Here is a 17973-nt window from a genome sequence, read left to right as displayed (position 1 = left end):
ACAGTAAAGAATTCTTTCAATAATCTTAATACAATTGCAGTTAAAAAAAATCCATAATGTCATGATCCAGGCCGGAGTTTACTTTCTCCTTCCCTTCTCTAGTCTGGTCATGGCGGGGTTAACTTTTCCTGCCTCTCTTTGATTTTTGGGTGGCTCTTTATTGGTGCTGTTGCTGGCAGCCTTTGTCAGCGATAGTTCTGGTCCTCTGCTTGAGCACCTGACCTGTTATTCCCTAGTGATCCTTCTGCCTCTGGCTTCCTGTATTGGTGTCTGACCCTTTCCCTATCCCTGACTTAGCGCTCGTTTGGTGATTTCATTATAGTGTATTACTCAGTTTGAACTTTGAACCCCGCCTCCTGTTTTCCGTTTTTGATACTACGCTCTCTGACCGGCTTTTGACTTATTGGCTCAAAATCCGCCTCCCATCTCTCATTTTGGCTACCGCATTCCTTGTCTTTGTCTGGCTTGACTCTCTGGCTAGGACGCTGACTCCGTTTTCTGTCTCCTGTCTATGGTGCCACGCTTTCGGCTGTTAATGACCCGGTAAGTTTGACTTCTCTTCTTCCGTCTCTTGGTGGCGCCCATCGCGGTGCCTCTACTCCTCTGGAGGTGAGCTAAAGTTGTCCTCCGGTGGTTGCCGGTGGTACTGCAGCCTTGGCAACGCGACACATAATTGCAATATTTTAATAGTAAAAATATTTTTCATAATGTTACTACTTTTACAGAAAAGAATCCTTTCTACAATCTCAATAATCTAAAGCCTCATTTACAAATTTACAAATTTCACAAACGAGTGTCACAGATAGAGCACATATCCATAGATTTTAATAGGTAAATGCACCACATTTTTTTTTATTTTGCAGACCAAGTGTCATTTCCGATTTTGATTCCACTCGTGGATCAAAATTGCAAATTGAAGTCTGTTCGTACTTGAAAAAGACCGAGATGTCACGTTCATGGCACACTAGTTTAATCCTAGTGCTGTCTTTTTTTATTCCTGACTGATAGGAGACAGTCAGCAGTTATTTTCGCACAAGAGAAAAACTGATGAAAGGCTAAGGCCATGTTCACACAGTGCGTTTTTTACTGCGGAACCGCCGCGATTTTGCCGCTGCGGCTCCGCAGCTGTTTTCCATGCAGGGTACAGTACACTGTACCCTATGGAAAACAGGAACCACTGTGCACATGATGCGGGAATCGGGAAAAAAAGCCGCGCTGAATAGCTGCGGTAAAAAAGAAGTACCATGTCACTTCTTTTTGCAAAACTGCAGCGGATCTGCACCCATTGACCTCCATTGTGAGGTCAAACCTGCAGTAAAACCCGCAGATGAAAAATATATCTGCGGGTTTTGCTGCGGTTTGTGGTGCAGAACCGCTGCAGTGTGGCTGCCCCCCGTGCCCCAATCCCACCCCCCCATGCTCCGATGCCACCCCCCCATGCTCCGACGCCCCCCCGTGCCCTCATCTCCCCCCCTTATACTTACCCGGCCTCCCGGTGTCCGTCCGTCCGTCTTCTCCCTGGGCGCCGCCATCTTCCAAAATGGCGGGCGCATGCGCAGTGCTCCCGCCGAATCTGCCGGCCGGCAGATTCGTTCCAAAGTGCATTTTGATCACTGAGATATAACCTATCTCAGTGATCAAAATAAAAAAAATAGTAAATGACCCCCCCCCCCCCCTTTGTCACCCCCATAGGTAGGGACAATAAAAAAATAAAGAATTTTTTTTTCCACTAAGGTTAGAATAGGGTTAGGGTTAGGGGTAGGGTTAGGGGTAGGGTTAGGGTTAGGGTTAGGGGTAGGGTTAGGGGTAGGGTTAGGGGTAGGGTTAGGGGTAGGGTTAGGGTTAGGGGTAGGGTTAGGGTATTTTCAGCCATTTTAAGTCTAAAAAACTCCCTAGAAAATACACAGACTCTGCATAGAAAACTGCATAAAAAAACGCACTAAAAAACGCATCAAAAAACGCATAAAAAATGCACCAAAAAAAGGACCTGCGTTTTCTGCCAAGAGCTGCGGTTTTTAGTGCAGAAAAAAAAGGATGGAAATCAGGAACGTGTGAACATGGCCTAAGAGCACTAAGAGTACTGTGCTTGAATCTACATGGGTTCTTTTTTGTCATTCAAAAGAATATGAATGAAGTCTTTCTTACACTGAAGAATCTTTTTCATAGTATTACTACACTTACAGTAAAGAATCATTTCCATAATTTCTGCCTTACTCCTTTTACAGTGAAGAATCCTTTCCAAAATCTCACAGCTCTTACAATAAATGATTTCATTATTTCCTATATTGTTGGTGGTTTCATAGTAGTGCATGTTCCTTGTCATAGTTACTTAAGTACTGGGTTATCAATAAATCATTAGACAGAACTCTGCATTGGTCTTTCATATAATGAAACATAATTATACCACTCCTAAGCTTTTGTTTTCTAAACTAAAACAAGAATAAATGTTTCTGAACTACTTATACGTCCCTGGCCTCTGAACTCTTTGCGGATCCACAATGGTCTCCAATTCATATTCTGTTTTCAATTATTCCCATTGTTGCTTTTGCTATAAATGTTACAAAGCGTATTGAATCCATCCCTGCATGTAAAGAATCATTGCGTCATCTTCACCTTTGGACACAGAGAATATCAACAGATCATGAAAGGAAATGGAAAATCTGTACCTTTTGTCTTCCTAATGTGAATGTAATCAAATGGGTGCAAACATTTTAATTACCTAATTTCTATACGTGAATATTGGCCTCTCTAAGTTCTAGTCTAGAATTTAACAAGTCAGTACCGACATGAAAATATTGCACCGAATCCTCATTTGGGTAAAACTGTCACAGAAAAAGATTTGGGTGTATTGGTGGACAGCAAATTCAACTTTAGTGATCAGTGCCAGGAGGCTGCTGCCAAGGCAAACAAAATTATGGGATGCAATAAAGAAAGCAGAGGTGCTCGAGTCATGACAAGAACACAGTTTTGCATCTAGACAAGTCACAAGTACGGCCACACGCACAACACAATGTATATGGAGGGCATGGCTGAACTAGAGCGGGTGAAGAGAAGAGCGACCAAGGGTATTAAGGGAGAGGGTGATTGTGGAAGACATAAAGCTTTGGGTAATTCAGGTGGGAAAAATAAAAGCTTAAAGGGGCATTCCCATCTCAAAGATCCTATTTCAATATGCACTAGGTGTAATATTAATAATATTAGTAACTACCTCCAAGTGTGGACACTATGGTGTAACTGTAAGAGCAGTGAGACTATAAATTATTAAATTACTTACTGTAAGAGCAGTGAGACTATAAATTATTAAATTACTTACTGTAAGAGCAGTGAGACTATAAATTATTTACAGTAAGAGCAGTGAGACTGGATTTTATACTGTAAGAGCAGTGAGACTATGGATTCTTTTCTGTATGAGCAGTGACATTATGGATTCTTTACTGTAAGAGCAGTGAGATTATGGATTCTTTACTGTAAGAGCAGTGAGACTATAGATTCTTTACTGTAAGAGCACTGATACTATGGATTTTATACAGTAAGAGCAGTGAGACTATAGATTCTTTGCTGTACGAGCAAGGAGACAATGTATTCTCTACTGTAAGAGCAGTGAGACTATGGATTCATTACTGTACGAGCAGTGAGACTATGGATTTTTAACTGTAAGAGCAGTGAGACTATGGATTCTTTTCTGTATGAGCAGTGACGTTATGGATTATTTACTGTAAGAGCAGTGAGATTATGGATTCTTTACTGTAAGAGCAGTGAGACTATAGATTCTTTACTGTAAGAGCACTGATACTATGAATTTTATACAGTAAGAGCAGTGAAACTATAGATTCTTTGCTGTACGAGCAAGGAGACTATGTATTCTCTACAGTAAGAGCAGTGAGACTATGGATTCATTACTGTACGAGCAGTGAGACTATGGATTTTTAACTGTAAGAGCAGTGAGACTATGGATTATTTTCTGTATGAGCAGTGAAACTATTGATTCTCTACTGTAAGAGCAGTGAGACTATATATTCTTTACTGTACGAGCAAGGAAACTATGTATTCTCTACTGTAAGAGCAGTGAGACTATGGATTAATTACTGTATAAGCAATAAGACTATGGATTCATTACTGTACGAGCAGTGAGATTATGGATTTTTAACTGTAAGAGCAGTGAGACAATGCATTATTTAAGATATGAACAGGTAGACTATGGATTCTTTACTGTAAGAGCAGTGAGACTATGGATTCATTATTGTACGAGCCGTGAGACTATGGATTATTTAAAGTATGAGCAGGGAGACCATAGAACTCTCTGCCACATGAGTTCACACACAAGAAAAGTTCAAGAAGAGCCTGGATACCTTTTTAGATAAATCTAATATTACAGGTTATGGGCACCAGATTTTGTGATGGGGCGATGATCTCAGGTATCTCGTCTGATTACTCCGTATGTCGTTGGGATGGAGCTTTTCCACCAAGAGACAATTAGCATCTGCCTGATTTTTGCTTTCCTCTGGAGAGACATGTTAGGGTGTGCTGTAGGTTGAACTCAGTGGAGTTGTGTCTTCATTCAACCAACCATGAACCTTTTATTTAAAGGAAAATAAACAAGAAGAGCCGGAGGTCAATTGCCGCAGTGTTTCCTACTGAAGGCTGCCGCCAGGGCAGCAATGGTTGAACTGCTGTCAAGGGCTGAGGCTAAGAAGCCCTATAATGCCATGGATCGTGCACAATAGCCCTACGATTGTCGTGGAGCTGCTAATAATGTGCATAGGTTTACTAAAATGTTTCTTCTCGTCCAACAGTAATAACCACCACTGCAATTACTACAACTATGACTATAAAACTAATAAAAAATGGTTTCTCCTATGAAAACGGAAGCCATTAATGGTGAAGATATCCTGGCAGTCAGGTGTCGCCGTGTCTTCGGCTCCTCCAGAAGCTCAGAATTCCTTACAGAATGTACTGTAGACTTAAATGCAATAGTATCATGGTTATTACAGTAAATATAAAAATCAATAAAAGATGAAAACAAATGGAGAAGTATAGAAAGGCACGGAGCCCCCGTGTTTATAAATCTATTACCTGGGCACTGCAGCCTCGAAGACTCCAAGCAAATGTATGATTTAACAGTTACAGGATTCCTTTTACGCGAAGTGCTTGCAGATGGGAATCCAAAGTGAAGAGAAAACATCTACTCGTCTTCAACAAGCCCAGGGCGGATTATGTGTCTGTGATACAATTATTGCGTTGCTCGTTACTGTAACCTTCAGAGGATCAATCCTTAGGGCATCCCTCGCGTCTGCATTACGCCAGCGTAATATGGTTCCAAGTGGTTTACCCAAACCAGAAAAAGTAACTTGGTATTGAGATAATCACATCGAACATGAGTCAAATATATAGCAGATCGATCAAACATACATCCAGATGTATTCCAGCTCAGCTGAATGTATAAGTATTGGAGGAATCTCAGAAGATAAATCTACAAATTACTGAAGGATGATCACGGAAGTTTCATCTCTCCAAATCGGTCTTAAAGGGAACCTGTCACCACGTTTCTGTAATCTGAGAGCAGTTTGATGTAGGGCCTGAGATGCAGATTCCACTGATGTGTCACTTACACTTCTGTGTTTTGCTGTTTCAATACAATCAGCGTTTTATCAGCAGGAGGTTCTCACTACTGGACTAGGTGCCACATGCCTCCTAGTCCAACCACGCCCCCAACACTCTTTATCAGCTCTCAGTCACTGTACAATGTACACAGAAAGCACTGGTGTGGTCAGGTTAAGATATAGATCAATATTCTGAGCTGTAGTAGAGGAAACTGTCATCAGCAGCGTAGCCCATGCAGGAGTGTTTGTGTGGGGGCACCAATGCCTGTTTTAGCTGGAATGAACTGTGGTGCAGAGACCTGCTAGGTCTCTTCACTGGAATACACTCCCCCAGCCAATCAGAGGCCATCACCTGACGTGAGAGTGCCCGCGACTGGTGCCATATGGTAGTGATATCATGGCTACCCGTTGCTTACATACTGAAGTCAGCTCCTGGCTACAGAAGAAGAAACCACGTGGCATGGAAGCGGGGGTAAGGTGAGTAGAGTTATTTATTTTATTTATGCAATAAAGACCAGTGGTAGAATGGGGGACATATATACCAGGATGGGAGTTGTATAAACCAATTTGGGAGTCATATATGAAAGGATGGGCCCGGGATGGGGCACATATATACCAGGATGGGCACAAGATGCAAGTCATATATGCCAGGAAGGAAGTCATATATACAAGGATGGGACACATATATACCAGGATGGTGGACACATTACTAGGATGGCCCAGGATGGGGAACATATATACTATAATGGGGAAGATATATACCAGGATAGGGGACATATATACCAGGATGAGGAACAAATATACCCGGATCGGTCCAGGATGGGGAACATATATACTAGAATGGGATGAGGATGAGGAACATATATACCAGGACAGGGGACATAACTTGTATTTTCCAGAATGGGCCCAGGATGGAGGAAATTACTATATAATGGGGGCAAAACGTATGTCCTTATAGGATTTGGAATGCTAAAAGGGCCCATACAGCTGACTAACATGCGGTGGGGGGCCAGGTAGAAATTTTGTGCCGGGCCTATTGGACTCTAGTTACATCAATGGCTATCATAACTGTTGCACCCAGTAAACTAAGTGATACAATACTGAAATCAGGGTCTCCATCCCAACCTTCTTCTGCTGTCAGATTACTTTGCAAAAATCTGTTGACAAATGCTTTCCCTGGAACTTACATAAAAAAGTAAAATAGCTAATAGCTGGTAATCTATGATCCAGTGGGTGGCCCTGCTAATGATTAACAGTTATCTGTGCTTGTACAGTTATACAGTGAAGAGTCAGACTGTTACCAAAAAGATTAAAATTAATTCATTTCAATAAATAAAATACTGGTTTTACTGAAACATTTCCCACAAAGTGTATATGTTTGATGCTGAGTCACTGCTCACAGACAAGCTTTGACTCAGGTAGTCAGGAGGTCCAAGGTCAGATACCAGGAGGGCTCGTGGTACAGAGGATCAAGACAAAGGCGTGGTCAGGTGGCAGTCCAGGGTCACATGCCAGGAGGGTATGTCAAGACAAGGAGTAAGATAAATAGATAGTCAGGCCGAGTCCGGGGTCAAGCACCTGAAGTCAGAGAACATCAAGAGCATAAGGGATAATCCACAATTATGGTCACGACAAATCCTAGGTCTGGCAACAGTTGATTTTTTTATTCCAACTCTTGCAGTTCATCTTGGGATATGTTGAGCCAAGAAAAAAAGTAAGTAAGGACATGTGTAGTTTTTGTGGAGTTTCAGTTAGATGAACTAGCAGGGGATAAAAGAAGAACACGTAATGTTACATTTACTTCCCTATACCTTGGTAGAGTGTGTTAAAAATACTAATCAAGATTCAAGGGACCTGCAAAAAAACAAGCCCTGAAATAGGGACCTACGCGGAAGCAGCTCTCTTATTTCTCTGTTGATGCAAGAAAGAGCATTCAGAGCAGAAGATGAGAGTAGGACGTTCTCTGGGCAATAACAAACAGTAGAGGCAACAAATGCAGCTCAGATGGATCAGAGCACTATCTGAGCTGGACAGTGTCGCCTTTACTATTGTGGCCACACTTTCCTCATCATCTTTTAGGTTCACCGTCCTAGAGTCCTTGAAGCCAACAGGAGAACGTCCTGATGGTTTTCTATAAGATTTACTGGATCCCACAAATCAGACAGCTGCAGGAAGGGTGAGCTGGTTGTCACAGACAGCTAGATATCAGAGGTTGCTTCTTGCCATCCTGTCCTTCCTGATTGCTGTATATATGGGTTCTGCACAGGCGCTCAAAAGATCATCTGATCTGATCAACAGAAGTGGTGGTGATCAGAAAATGTGGCAAGGACAGGATAAGCGACTATAAGGAACAGAGGAGCCGGAGAGGTGAGCGGTAAGCTGAGTTTAAAGGAGTTGTTCACTACTAGGACAACCCCTTCATAAACTAAATGTTCGGTCCGGCTAAAATAATAAAGCCTATAGCCACCTTCCGTACCGCCTCCGTTCTCGTAGTGTCGACACTCACTTTCCTCGGGCTGTGATGCTGTATTGTGACACAATGCCATCGCCCAATCCATATTCAGACAAACTGAACATGAAGAAGTCCAGGCTGCAGCTGATCCCTGGCTACCTCTTCATGTTCAGTTTGTTCGAAGGCGGATTGGGCGCAGGCGTCATGTGTCACAACACTAAATCACTGCTCCGGGACGAACGAGTGCCAACACCATGATAATGGTGCTGGCACAGTGGGAAAAACACAGAAAAAAAAGCAATAATGTAAAAACGGATGTCTGAACGATACCTAAACCTGGTTTTCCAAGCAACATTAGCTATCTCCTATAGGCCCAAATACATTAAAAGGAAAGGTAGTGCACAGATATGACCACCATACACAGTAAGGTCCTCATGTTGCTAGACCCAGTGAAACGAGTTGCGCATGTCCCGCCCCAGAGCACAAACAGCGCTTTCGACAGATCTAGGTCATAAGAAGCTTGTCACTGAAAAAAGAGTGACCTGTCAATCTGACGCAGGAGGTGGGCAGCAGGCGGGGAGTAGTGAGGGAGGGCAGGAGTGCTGCAAGAGCTATTTCCCACCCTGGAGCACTTGCAGCTTATTTGCATAAGATTTTTTTCCTGGACTGCTGAGAAATACCTCAAATGGATTTCTAATCCATGCACCAAACGGGTTAAAAGGTCAGAGATCACCAAGGCAGGAAGTATAAAAGGTAATAACACATTATTTGTAATTATGGTAGCTTGACAAAAACAACGTATAATTGATGTGCATGTATCAAGGTATAAATTGCAAAAGGTAAATAATTAAGAATATATGATAAAAAATGAATGTATAAAAAAAAATTTGCATTTAGCGGATCAGGTAGTATGACAAATCCATATATATATTTGGGGATTAACCCCTTATCCGCGGTGAGCCCGCATCAAAGCCGGGACATGTCAGCTGTTTTGAACAGCTGACATGTGCCCGTAATAGGTGCGGGCAGAATCGCGATCTGCCCGCACCTATTAACTAGTTAAATGCCGCTGTCAAACGCAGACAGCGGCATTTAACTACCGCTTCCGGCCGGGCGGCCGGAAATTAAGTCATCGCCGACCCCCGTCACATGATCGGGGGTCGGCGATGCGTCTCCATTGTAACCATAGAGGTCCTTGAGACCTCTATGGTTACTGATTGCCCGTCGCTGTGAGCGCCACCCTGTGGTCGGCGCTCACAGCACATGTGCAATTCTGCTACATAGCAGCGATCAGCAGATCGCTGCTATGTAGCAGAGCCGATCGTGCTGTGCCTGCTTCTAGCCTCCCATGGAGGCTATTGAAGCATGGCAAAAGTTAAAAAAAAAGTTTAAAAAAATGTGAAAAAAATAAAAAAAACATAAAAGTTTAAATCACCCCCCTTTCACCCCAATCAAAATAAATCAATAAAAAAATATCAAATCTGCGCATATTTGGTATCGCCGCGCTCAGAATCGCCCAATCTATCAATTAAAAAAAAGTATTAACCTGATCGCTAAACAGCGTAGCGGGAAAAAAATTCGAAACGCCAGAATTACGTTTTTTTGGTCGCCGCGACATTGCATTAAAATGCAATAACGGGCGATCAAAAGAACGTATCTGCACTGAAATGCTATCATTAAAAACGTCATCTCGGCACGCAAAAAATAAGCCCTCATCCAACCCCAGATCACGAAAAATGGAGACGCTACGGGTATCGGAAAATGGCGCAATTTTTTTTTTTTTTTTTTAGCAAAGTTTGGAATTTTTTTTCACCACTTAGATAAAAAATAACCTAGTCATGTTTGGTGTCTATGAACTCGTAATGACCTGGAGAATCATAATGGCAGGTCATTTTTAGCATTTAGTGAACCTAGCAAAAAAGCCAAACAAAAAACCAGTGTGTGATTGCACTTTTTTTGCAATTTCACCGCACTTGGAATTTTTTTCCCATTTTCTAGTACACGACATGCTAAAACCAATGATGTCGTTCAAAAGTACAACTCGTCCCGCAAAAAATAAGCCCTCACATGGCCAAATTGACAGAAAAATAAAAAAGTTATGGCTCTGGGAAAGAGGGGAGCGAAAAACGAACACGGAAAAACGAAAAATCCCCCGGTCATGAAGGGGTTAAAAGCACCCCAAAAAATATAAAAAATTAATTCTAACATGGGAGTGTCAGTTAAATACCAACAATATGTGCCTATGTGTAACAAATTGCAACTGCACTAGTATGGATAGATCAAATTACATCTTGCTGTATTAGCAGGTGTATACATAGAAAAGATAATGAATAAGGTGCAAGTGCAAACCAATACGTACAATAAAAAAGTGACATGTGCATGAAAATCCAATAATATATAAAGTGCTGGTGCTAAATAAATATATATATATATATATACACTCCCAAAATTAAGAAATCAAATTGACTGTACCTTTAAATGCCGCTAGCCTTGATAACATGCACCCCGACGCGCGTTTCGGAATGGAGATTCCTTCGTCACGAATTAAATAAAGTGTTATTACCTTTTATACCTCCTGCCTTCGTGATCTCTGACCTTTTAACCAGTTTGGTGCATGGATTAGTTCTCTACTTTGAGTGGGTTCCACTTGTCCTTTTTGCACATTGGTGATTCCGTGGTACTTAATTGATTTCTTATATTTGAAAATAGGCTTCAATTTTCTGTTATTATTACCTTGGATATCATCCTTTGTGGTACTTACGCAAATGGATTTCTGCATACAAGGTAGGGCTGTAATCAGCTTCAGAGTGCCTCCTTAGCTTGGGGTACAAAATTCTCATGACAGGTTCCCTTTAAACAACTCTGGGACAGCTCAGAATCTCTGTTTTAGTCAACATGGTTTGTGTGATCATACACTTAGAAATGGCCGATGCTTGGATGTATGGCTCAGGATTTGAGATTCCCTCCATGTAGTAACTTAGAGACCCTCATGACAAGAAGATGGCTTCAAAGTCACCTCCAAATGGAGCAGTCTTCTGTTGCACCCTTGACCCAATTCCAGCCTTACACACAAACACCAGATCCAACATCCAAGAGTCAATGCATTTCTATCTTAACCATACTTTCTTTTTTTCTTAGCATTTTTACAAGATTACCTCCTCAATTAGACATTGCCTTACATTTCATTATTCTGGAGTCTGAGGGTGAAAAATATTGTAATTAGTGAATATTATTTAGCCACGGATAATTTCACAGCATTGAGATCGTACGACTGAAGTTCAATCAAGTTATAAATAAACATGGCCTATGTAATTACCCTGCGGGTATCGCTGCACATGTACAATAAGGAAATTATACCAGAATACGCGGCTGTCTTCATGCTGAGGAGCCAGACATCTGCCATGGGATTATCAGCAGGCAATCCTCTATATTGTCCATCACAAGGTGCGGTGTGTGATCTGACTACATACATTGGAGATAGCGAGTGCAGTCAAACCTAGAAAAACACGCCTTTCTTGCTTTCTTAAAAATGATAGAGGGTAACTCTGCTCCAATTGTTGTTTAAGACTCTTTTAGTGTATGTTCGTGGCATCTTGAGATTTGTGACCGAAGAAACCTGTCGATGGAAATCATCATAAAAGGCTGGGTTATAAAGAGGCCAGCAGGAGATTAGGCAAGATAGGCACCATGCAAAGTAAGTATAGTGTAGCATTGCATGGCCTATAAGTGTCTTTACACTGGAGAAGTAGAAATGCTACAATTTAAACTTTTTGTAAGAATTTTTTCAAATCGTCGAATTTCTTTCTACTAGCAAATTCAATGGAAAATCTGCAATGTGCTGTTAAGGGCCGAGTTCCTGCCTCTGCACAGGGAGAATCTCGGGCAATCTCCGCTGCGGTCTCCCATTCTTCTCCTGCCGCAGTGGAGTCTGCTCAGTAGAGACGTCGATCCCAGCGTCTCGCTCAGTCTGACTCTGTGTTAAGAGTTACTGCTGCATTTCCTGCTTCTGCCATTGAATTCAGTGCTGGGCAGCGGCGAGCAGACGCTTCTGGGACTAAGTCCTGCTTTTCACGTTCTGAGCATGCCCAGAGTAAGATCTCTCAGTGGAGATCGAGGGTCACATGATCAGATACTGCAGCTAAGGTCATTGGTCCTTCTTGGAAGGTCCTTGTAGGTGCTAGGACTAAGTCCTGCTTTGCACTCTGAGCATGCCCAGGGCTAGATCTCTCAGTGGAGATCTAGGGTCACATGCTCAGGTACTGCAGCAACTCCATTGGTCCTTCTTTGAAAGGTCCTAAACATGCTGCAACTATTTAAGGCCCGCATGGCCGCACGGCCATGCGCTAGTATTGCCTATTGTTATGTGCTTTGCGCCAGTGTGGTCACATGAGAGTGTGTTCAGGGACCCAGCTGAAATAAGCCCCTAGAATGCTGGCACCTCCGGCGAGCAGTTTGTGTTTGGATGTATTCAGGGACCCGGCTGAAATAAGCCCCTAGAATGCTGGCTCCTCCGGCGAGGAGTTTTGTGTACGTGTGTGACCACTGACTGCTCTCTGGGCAGTTAGCCTGTGCCTCTGTGGAGTCTAACAGGGCATAGTGCTTCTCTTTCACGGCTGCTCGGTGAATTAACTGAGTTGGTCTATACCGCCATATAGTGCTGCCGTTTGCTAGCAGCAGGTACTCCTTCACGGTGGACCCCGGGCTGCAAACGCATCAATATCAATAAAAACATCTCTATTTACTCGGTGCGTTCTGCTAGCCCTAACACGTACCAGCTACATGTGAACATAATAGGCAACATCACCTATAGACATTACCAATTTATTGCTTTGCTAATTAATCCATGCACAATCCTTTGATGTTCAGTAATTTTTCCCTCTCCCTTAACATCTATTTCTGCTTATAAAGTTGTTTTCTCAAGCACAGGATATGCCATAAATGATGAGAGGTGGCACATGGATGCAATGATTCAAGGACCTCCCATATAGCCGTAAGGACGCATCCAATATTATTTTTGTTTTTTTTGCTTTTTTTTCTTTCCTTTTTTCAAGAGTTATAACTTTTTTATTTGTCCATAGATATAACCATATGAAGCTTGGACAATAAGTGCAATTCTGCCATTGTTTTTCAGGCTTTCTTTTTTTTTCAGAATTCTTTATGCGGTTCCAATGATCTGACAACATGATTCCCAGTGTCAGTATGATTATGTTGGTACCAAATGTCTACAGTTTTATTTATTATTTAAGTAGCTAAAAAAATATCTGAATTAAAAACTGATTTTTGCAACGTGAGCTATACTTTTTCATGCTATAATTAGGGGGTGACATTTTCATTGCTTCTCATTGAGTTTTTGGGCGCAAGTTAGACGATGAAAAAAAGCAAATCTGTACTGATTTTTTTCTGTTTTTTAACATTTGCCTTATGGATTACATAATTTTATATTTTGATAGATCAGACTTCTACAGAAGTAGCAATATCGAACATGCTTACTTGCTTAATTTTGAATAAGGGAAAAGCAGGGGTGATTTTTTTTTGGACACCTATTGACCAAGAATGGTGAGAGTTCATAATTTTGTTAGATAATAAAACTTCTAACATGGAAAACCACTTTAAAGAGTTTTTCCATTTAAGTTATGTATCAACTATCCATGATCTGATTGCAGAGGATCCACCAACCAGGTCCCCCACTGATCCCTAGAAATGGGTTCTGATCCCAGACCGATGTCTGTCCAAACTGTTTTTGAAGAGTTCAGCTCCCATTGAAGTGAATTAATGGTGAAGTCAAGGAGGAAAGACAAATGAACGGAAGCTGAGCTGAAGCACCAGACTGGAACAGAAGCTAAGCTAAAGCACCGGACTGTGTATTGACCTGTGATGGTCACACATTATGAACTTTCAGCGGCCATGGGACCTGCTCGGTTTGGTGGAGGTGTGGGAGCCAAAGTTTCATCAGTCTTAAATTGTTGACTTATCTTCAGGATAGGATCTCAGTACATTATTCTTGGAACACCCCTTTAAGACAATTTATGCATAGTAACAGTTTTTCATGGGAATTTAAAAAAATTTCTGGTTGAATATCCATGATATTGGATGTTAAAGAAGGCACAGGTTGGGTGCTTAGCCTGCTTTTAGTGCCATATTACAGGCGTACACATGAGCCTTTCATCTTTCAATCATCTCCAACCTCTCAACCCACTGCGGCTGACAGAAACAGAAGAAAACATCGTCCAAATACTAATTGACATTTTCAATTAGATAGTATGAAAGTGAGATATAAAAGACTAAACTTTGATACTTTCCATTATCAGTGACTACATAAATGCAATCGGCTCCATAATTGAAAGCGCCTACAATGCTAATAAAAACATAAGTAATCAGCAGCAAGGTGAGTGTAAAAAATAAATAAGAAAAGCAATATCATGTAAAATCTGTCCCTCCCCTGATATGTATTACCCTGGAAAGATGAGTTTATGTAATTTATGTGCAGAGTTGGTCTAGATGAGCGGCAATGAATTTTCTCCTATGCAATCAGTTCTAAGTACTATAACTGAATGTAATCCCGAGCTCCGGGAAAGTAACTCTGAAGAAATCAGCTTATATTCATCAAGGTGGACTATGAAGCTAAGAAACGCATTAGCTGTGCCAGAAATAACGGGTCTACATTTATCTTCAGCGGAAAAAAAATAATCTCTGCCCAAAACTGATGAACGCATTACATTTCTGAGCGCTTTTATGACCCGTTCAAGAGCATTTAAGAAGATCATCAAAGCAAGTTGTCATATGGTGAACTCTGCTAATATTCTTGGGGACCTTAAGCATTGCTAGCTGTGGATATAGCGTAAATCTTCCCTTTTGAAAGTATTAACTATGAACTTAAAAAAAATATCAAAAACTGGCATTCAAATCCAAAAAAGTTATTCATGGTTAAAAAGGAAAATTCGTGATAGCTTTTAGCATAACTTTTATTACTTCTGAAATAAATGATTGGAATATTGCCACCCCTTGTGGGTTTTATGGCCCCGGCTATGAAAAAGCAGTCATCATTACTAGATAATCAGAGAACCAAAAATATAATCAACTGAGAAAAGAGTTTAGGATTTCGAGAAGTTTTGTAGCACTTGGAGCCTGTCTTAAATTAAATAGGGGATCAGTCAAGGTAACATGTCCTACAAATGATATATATAGGGTGGCCATACTCTGTTGTGGTAATAGAACCCTTGAGTTCCACCAATGGACAAATCCATCTGAAAATGAAAAGTGTAAATCCATACGCCCCAGAATATGTCACATGAAAATCCCTGGTAAATCCATTTGAATTTCTAAGCAACATCGGCATGTATTATATTTTTGGAATCCCATCTATATGGTGTTAGGTGTCAAGTTTCTGCCGCTGCACAGGGGGAATCTCGAACCATGTCTACTGCGGTCTCCCATTCTCCTCCAGCCGCAGGAGAACCTGCTCAGCAGAGACGTAGATCCCAGTGTCTGGGTCAAGCTGATGCTGTGCGCTTGGCTACTGCTGCCTTTCCAGGCTCTGCATTTGTAGCCAGCACTGATCAGCAGCGAGCAGGCGTTTCTGGGACTAAGACCAGCTTTTCCCATACTGAGCATGCCCACTGGACGACCTCCCATTGGAAGTCGGGGTCACATGCTCAGGTCCTGTTGCGGCTCCTATTGGATCATCTGGAAGGTCCTGGAGCGCTACTTCTATAAAAGGTTCGCATGACCGCTCGGCCATGCACTAGTATAAATTTGATAACGTGTGTGTGTGTAGATGTATGCATGTCGATGGATGAAGGCTCCTTAATAAGCATCTGACCCGGGGCGTCCTCAAGCGCAGGCTCAAAAGCCACCGAGGGTCAGAGCGAGTCCAATCACCAGTTTAGTGGGTGTGATTCATAGGGATCCCACTAGTGTCTTTCAGCTGCACCTGGTGACTGCTAACAGGGTGCAGCATATTTTGGCGACTCTGTGAAGCAACAGAGTTTGCTTCTATTCACACTGGGTGAGGTCTAACCCACGTGGAAGCAATCATCCATCCGTCATTACTGAGCAGCAGATGCCATCTCTGCACAGTGGACCCCGGACTGCGAACACACCTCAAATTCTTTAATATTATTATTTGGTGCGTTCCGCCAGTCCTAACATATAGTAATATAATGTTCTCCTGATTCGCAGCATAGCTGAGTCTCTCCCTGTGAGCTTTTTAACGATCCTTGTCACATGAGTTAGGGTTGAAGCCAAACCATAATCTCTAATTGTAAATACATGTTTCAGGGCGTTGACCCCGCTTCAGTGTAAAGCAAGAAATCTGATTTGGCTGGATAAGAGGCCTTTGACGAGGATCTAAGGTGTAACGTCCCCCCTAGTGGAGAGTGTCAAGAGCGTAAAGAAATTTATTGGCCATTCCATGCTTTTCTGGGAAACTAAAAATGCAAATTGTCTATTCAGCAAGGGGGAGGACTTGAACGCTAGTGCTACCCATTCAAAGTAGTAATCCTAAAAGTCAGTAATTGATGGTTTAACTTGCCACAAGACTTAGGATAAAAATCAAAGCAAACACTCTATTTGCAAGTTTTGAAATGTTTTCCCACGTGTGTGCTAGTCCAGTCTAAATTAATCAGCCTAGTTGACTTTTAGGATTGCTACTTCCAATAGATGGCACAAGTTCTGTTCATCTCTGACACAACTTGCATATTTAATTTCCCAGAGGAGCATTGCATGGCTTACAAGTCTCTTTAGGCCAGGTTAGCATTCTCCAAAAGGAGAAACGTTACCCCCTAGATTCCCATCTGAGGATTCTCATGCAGCAAAATCAGACCTCATGTATTTCAGTGAGGAGAGGCAAACACCCTGAAACATGTAGAGTGTCTGGTTTGACGTTTACCTTAAGTCATGCGCGAAGGCTCATGAAGGGGTCGATATTGATTTTAAAGATTGCTAGTGCTACTTCTAATAGTTGGCACTTGAGTTTAAGTCCTCTTCCTCCAAAGAGAAAATCTGCAAACAAAAATACTATAGGAAACACTGACCTGTATCAGCCACACACTGGAAGAAGATACGGCAAGGCCAGTAGCTTGAGCTATCTTCCAAACCTAAGCTATATTAGCTATATTACTATTTTGCATAACTTCCCAAATTAAAGTAGCAGTCCAGTTATTGTTATTCACCCTGTCACTAGTGCTCCAATATATGTAATTCAACTAGCATTTCCTCATTTGTTCATTACTATTTCACTATTCATGGCATACTTTTCTCCAGTTAGGTCATTTGATCTCATGGTGACATTCTGAGAATTACATAATTCTCTAAAGGGGGTCACCATCCCAGGCACCTGAACTTTCTGCATTAACTTATTATCAAATTAAGCTTTCTACAGGGGAGACTCCTATCACAGTTACTGATGATGATTACACAGCACCTGTTGCACAGTTATAATTAAGTAGATCACAGTTTAGCTTTCATGTCGGTGCACTTACAATCCATTAACTATTTGGGTGAATATAGAGGGGAGGCAGGTACGGACTGGGGCTGAAATTCAGTCATGGCATTTGAAATCACACAGGCCCATGTTGTCTCCATCCCCATGAACCAGATGGGATATATTACTAATATTACCCTGGATGGAGGAAAGCAAGATTTACTACAAGACCAATATTTCTAATGATACCCATGGCCTGCTGGGGTAAGTGATGGAGTTGTGCTCTGTCACAACTCTTAACAGTATGGGTGTCTTGAAAACACCGATTCTGTTAACAACGTAGCACACAAGGCAGCCCATGACCAGACAGGCCCTTCTGGCATTTGCCCGAATTGCCAGATGGCCAGTCCGACCCTGAAGGGGAGGATAATATGAGTGTGCTTAAGGAGACAGGGGTGATACCAGCTCTAGCTGCCCATGTGATTCTTTACTAATGCTTC

At 41.9% G+C, this 17973-nt stretch overlaps 1 protein-coding gene across 1 annotated transcript in view; it reads right to left on the bottom strand.

Annotated features, from left to right (window-relative positions):
* CNTN5 (contactin 5) overlaps nucleotides 1-17973 on the bottom strand; it is a 2082395-nt gene that overhangs the window by 1720257 nt on the left and 344165 nt on the right. The window lies entirely within an intron of this gene.

The sequence above is a fragment of the Ranitomeya imitator genome, chromosome 3 (genome assembly GCF_032444005.1).
Source record: "Ranitomeya imitator isolate aRanImi1 chromosome 3, aRanImi1.pri, whole genome shotgun sequence".
NCBI classification, from domain to species: domain Eukaryota; kingdom Metazoa; phylum Chordata; class Amphibia; order Anura; family Dendrobatidae; genus Ranitomeya; species Ranitomeya imitator.
This window is presented reverse-complemented; position numbering and strand designations above follow the sequence as displayed.